The sequence below is a fragment of the Nomascus leucogenys genome, chromosome 9 (genome assembly GCF_006542625.1).
Source record: "Nomascus leucogenys isolate Asia chromosome 9, Asia_NLE_v1, whole genome shotgun sequence".
NCBI classification, from domain to species: Eukaryota; Metazoa; Chordata; class Mammalia; order Primates; family Hylobatidae; genus Nomascus; species Nomascus leucogenys.
Genome location: NC_044389.1, coordinates 71,864,323 through 71,870,322, shown reverse-complemented (window position 1 = coordinate 71,870,322; position 6,000 = coordinate 71,864,323).

Here is a 6,000-nt window from a genome sequence, read left to right as displayed (position 1 = left end):
AAAAGTTGTTTAGCTTACATTTCTTGAAAGTATTATTTTACTTTCTTTTTCATAAGTTATTAAAAAACATATAAGGCAAACATAATAAATTTCTGTTAACTAGCAGGTTTAAGCCAAAAAGTTGTAATTTACTTTTTCTAAAGGTAGGCTTGATTGATTTAATTTGAATAAAAGTTACGTTGATGGAGGAGAACAACACAGGCTGGGACCTGTCGGGGGAGAGGGGAGGGACAGCATCAGGAAAAACAGCTAATGGGTGCTGGGCCTAATACCTGGGGGACGGGCTGATCTGTGCAGCAAACCATCATGGCACACTTTTACCTATGTAACAAACTTGCACATCCTGCACATGTACCCCAGAAGTTAAAATAAAAGTTGATTTAAAAAAAAGGTTATGTTGATTTAGTTAATGTTATTTACAACATGAAAATTAGACAATGCAATTAGTACAACTATTAAAACCATAAGCCACAGAATATGAATAAAAGTATATCCTAAGACACACTTTTTAATAAAGCTTTCAAAAAATTATTTTCTTCCTGAGTAACATGATTAAGCTCAAGTATAAGGCTAGGAGTTATGATCATAATTATTATATATGTGTTGAATTTTTATATCTCCTGTATATACCTATGCATAAAATTTGTTACTTTTGAAATTAGAAATAAAGAACAAAGTAACTTGAAACTTGTGCTATTTTTCTGCTGTACAATAATACAATTCTGGATCAAACTTGAGATAAACACACATGGATGACATTTCATCTAAAATGAGTTTATATTTTTCCTTGCTCATGATGATTGTTAAACAAGTCAAACTTGTTCACATATGTAACGAATTGAAAAAAATGCAGCAGAATGTTTATTGCTTTCCTGTGACTAGCAGGATACTCTTCATTCACAGAAATCCAGAAGTTGTCTAGGAGCAGATCAGTAAGCGTTATCTTGATTGCATGATCGGATGGCAGCTTACTAAGTTATTTTTCCTCTTTCAAAGTCAGGTTCTCAGACTGTAGAGTAGTAGTAGAAGATTCAGAGAAAAGGTTTTTCACCTTTGTGTTGAAAGAAAAAATACTGTGCCATTTTGTTCTGTGGTTCTTCAAGGTGGCTTTCTATAAAATTTAACTCTTACTAATATCTTTCCTCATTCTTAAACCCTAGTAGCAGTGGGAAAATTTTAAAATTTGCCATTGCAATATAATTTTTCTAAAAATTCAGATTCATATAAATCAAAGAATCCTGTCACTTGAAATCATACTACTTTCTCCAAGGTCTTATAGATACTCATTCAACTGGTTCATGTGATGAAAAATATTTGCTAAGTAGTTCATTGCTGTAGCCACCACCTTCTTATTCAAAATACTCAGCAAAAGCTGGCCTACCTCGAAAATACTCATGCAATCCAATCCACCTGTTAGCTAAAGCATACTGTTGCAAATCCTTCCTCTGCTAAGCCACAGATTTCTATATGTAGCAGGAGATGTATGTAATCTTTGTCCAAATAATAACACAATTTTTAAAACATTACGGCGTGAATTGGTCTTTATTTAACAAAGCCAACCATTTTGTAGTATCATTCAGAACTTTTATCACTTCATCTACAGAGGTATCTCTCTGTGAAGAAAGCAATATGTTGTGACAACCTCAGATCCAAGAAATTCAACAAACCCAGGCACAAGCAACATGAAGAAAATTACAGCAAGGCACAAATCAAATTTCCCCAAACTAATGAAAAAGAGAGGATCCTAGGAACCAGAGAAGAAAGCCTCGTTACATATACAGGAACAAAGGTGAGAATGACTTCAGATTTCTCATCATAAAGAATGCATTTGAGAACTAGAACAAATTATTACAGTTCTGTCCTGGTTGAGAAATGACACGTGTTTTGGAAATTCATGTGTCAAGAGCAAATGATAAAGAACAAGACTCCCAGGTGTCTATGATATTCTTCCTGTTATCATTCCTTAATTCCCTAAGTATCCTGTGGCTTTCCTTGAAACTAGGCAGAGAGCTTCCCTCAGGTCTTTATATTCCCATTGCCAATATGTGTTCAAAAAAAAAAAGAACACTACTGGGGGGAAGCTGTCACTAGAAAACGAGAAAGACCATTATCATTCCCCTTTACTTTTATGCTACCTGTGGATTTTTATACTCACATTGTAAAATATCTATCAAGTGCAAATACACTTAATAGTTCTAATAGACATAAGTGGAAGAAGTAGAAAGTTCACATGTATGTTAGATATCCAGTTTATCCCTTACATTTTAATAGTCCTCAATGAATAAGCTAATTCAGATAATGAAATATTTCTTTATAGTTATATAAGAGAATCATAAAGTCATTATCCCAGTTTGATTACACAAAATGTGAGAAATTACTACATTGTGTGTTTGTGTGTGTTTATGCAATACTATTTACTATGCGCTAAGCATTGTTCTAAGCACTTTACATATACGAATTCGCTTAATCCGCATACCAATCCTGTGAGGCAGGTCTTACGATTCTCCTCATTGTATAAGTGAGGAAACAGAGACGGAGGGTAAGATCACATGACCAGTGTGTGACAGAGCGAGAATTCCAACCCAGGCAGTCAGAATCCACAGTCCATGTTCTTTACCACCTCACTATTTTGCCTTTCCACAACACAGTGTTAAATAGGGACAGAACACTGTGAAAACTAAGTTTAGGATGCTAGCCAAGCAGGAGAAAAACCAAAGTGGCCCCTTGCCAATCAGATGTTGTTTTGTTGCATCTGAAGCAACAAGACTTCTAGACATCTTTTTGTGGGAGTTTTAGTACAATCCCATTTTCCCAGGCCCTGGTTTTGTAACCTCGAATAGCCAAAGGGGGAAAAATAGATTAGCTAAAAGAATTATATTGTTGCCTTTGTGTTTGTGTTAATATAAGATGTGTGTGTTTGTGTCTTTGTTTTTAACAGAAGTTTAAAAAGTAAATAATTTTGAAAATAGAAAAAAGCTTATAGAAGAAGGATATAAAGAAAATATTTTTGTATAACTGTACAGTGTGCTTATGTTTTAAGCTAAGTGTTATTACAAAGGAGTCAAAGATTTTTTAAGTTAAAAAGCTTATAAAGTAAAAAAGTTACAGTAAGCTAAGCTGAATTTATTCTTAGAGAAAAAGAATAAATTTGTTTTATAAATTTAGCGTAGCCTAAGTGTGCAGTGTTTATAAAGTGTACAGTAATGTCCTAGGCCTTCCCATTCACTCACCACTCACTTATCGAATAACCCAGCAACTTCCAATCCCGCAAGCTCCATTCACGGTAAGTGTCCTATACAGGTGTACCATTTTTGTTTACCTTTTATATTGTATTTTTACTGTACTTTCGTTATATTTAGATACACAAACACTGACTCTTGTATTACAATAGTAACAAGCTGTGCAGGTTTGTAACCTAGGAGCCATAGGCTACACCACATAGCCTAGGTGTGTAGTAGGCTATACCATCTAGGTTTGTGTATGATGTTCACACAACGACAAAATTACTAACGACACATTTCTCAGAACATATTCCCATCATTAAGTGATGCCCTAAGGTAGGAGATTAAGGTCTGGAGGCAGGGAACCTAAGGCCAATTCACACTGACTTCCTAGAACTAAATCAAAAGGAAAACCCCAACTTTCCATGCCCAAGTAACAAAAAGACCAGAGGCTACTCCCTTTCCACGGCCACCTTTTCTGTGTGGCAGATGAAAAACTGAAAGTATCTCTGATTGGTCCCCTCCCACAACCAATCAGGCTGGTCGTGGGCCAAGTCTTCTTTTGCACAGGAGTATAATTTGTAACTTTGTAACTTCACTTCAGCTTCTGATTGGTCACTTTCTGCAACTAATCAGACTGATCATGGGCCACTACTTTATTTACATATGGAGTACACCAAGTAACCAATGGGAAACCTCTAGAGGGTAGTTAATCCCCAGAAAATTCTGTAACCAGGCCCTTGAGCCCCTTGCTCGGGCCCACTCCCACCCTGTGGAGTGTGCTTTCATTTTCAATAAGTCTCTGCTTTTGTTGCTTCATTCTTTCCTTGCTTTGTTTGCAAGTTTTGTCCAATTCTTTGTTCAAAATGCCAAGAACCTGAGCACAATAACTAGAGTTGAGAAATACTACTTTTAATTATATAATTATGCTGTTATTTTTCTAATTTGAAAAATGCATTGACTTGTTTTTTAGAGAACTATAATGGGCAGAGTTGTTTCTGTAAAAATTGCATTGTACTTTTTCGCATTGTACTTTTTCAAAAATTATGTGACGTTGAAATACATTCAAAGTAATTGGATACAATAAATGCTTAACCTTTTGCACTACAAAGTCAAGAAGATGAATTATGTGTCTATGGATCTATGAACTCTAATAGTGTGCTTCATCCCTCTTCCCCTTGCCCTAGGCCCAGTTCTCTGAGAGGTCTAAACTATGTTAAAAATAAAAATGGGAAAAAAGGAAAAGTAATTCAAACTGACAACTGAATGCCCTATTTTCTACTTTTTACTTTTCAATAAGAGGTAGGGGTGTCTCAAGTTTTGCAGACTAGAGCTTGTCAATTTTGGTTAAGTTCAAATCCAGTTTTTCTAGTTGAAAAGTGAAATTAGAGAGCATTAGGTTAGTGTTAGATTTTTTAAATGAAATTTGTTATTTACAGTGGAAAAATTTAAATCTTAATATAATGCTAATTTTCAAGGTGACTGATTTAGGATGTGCTTCACATGTTCACTGTTTCTCTTCCCACTGTTTTATTTTTCTCCGTTGCCATAGTTAAAATCCAGCACAGGGAGAAGGGGATCATTCAATGTAGACGATGGGTTTCTCCTCTCTCCTTATCCCTTTCAACTCCCCTTTTTTCTTGTTCCTATTCTGTTTTCCCCTTTCCCTCACCTTCCCACTCTCCCTCCCTTTCCTGCATTTCTCCTTTTCCTTTAGTCAAAGAGAGAGAAGCAGAATTGGTATCTGGAAGTAGTAAAATACAATGATGGAAGTAGGGATTTCCTCATCACCATCACAAAGTTTTGTCACCACTGAAAGCTACTAGAAATAGTCTGCACTTGGCATTCTATTTTTCATCTCTCATTATCTCCTATTTAATATTTTTAAACTTTAAAAGGTTATGGGCATACAGAACAGCACATAACACATATATGCAGAGTTTATTCACTGCCATTAACTCTTCAACTGACTAGCCTTTGGATACTACACCCTTCCCTCTGATCTTGCTCTGACAAGGGTCACAGTAACTTAATTGTAATTACCATTTTGCTCACTACATTTTATTTTTCAGAGTCCCATTTAGTTCCTTTGCAAATCTGCTTTATCTTTTTAAGTCTCTCCTATTCTTTGCTAATATTTCAAAGCCTCCGTTTAAAATAAATTTTGTGGCCAGGCACGGTGGCTTACGCCTGTAATTCAAGCATTTTGGGAGGCCAAGGTGGGTGGATCACCTGAGCTCAGGAGTTCGAGACCAGCCTGGCCAACATGGTGAAACCCTGTCTCTACTAAAAATACAAAAATTAGCCAGCAGTGGTGGTGCACACCTGTAATCCCAGCTACTCAGGAGGCTGAGGCAGGAGAATCACTCGAACCCAGGAGGCAGAGGTTGCAGTGAGCTGAGAGTGCATCACTGCACTCCAACCTGAGTGACAGATCAAGACTCCGTCTCAAAAAAATAAATTAAATTAAATTAGTTTTGCTATTTTTTATATTCTATACCTAAACTTTTGCTACTTTTACATTCACTACACAATAAATTCAGGAACTGCAGTCTGAGCAAATCTGATTCTGCTTTCCGCTGCTCCCGCTGGTGCTTACTCACAGTGCCTTGTGAGCTCTTGTTCTCTGGAAGTTTATCCATGGAAATTCTTTGAGGCCCATATAAAAGTTGTGTTCCTTCAGAGAGGATTTGGGTTTACTCCTACCAATCTCCTGCAAGCACTACCATCTTAAATTAAATGCTCAGCTTGATGGTTTTGGAACAACACCTAGAGTTTA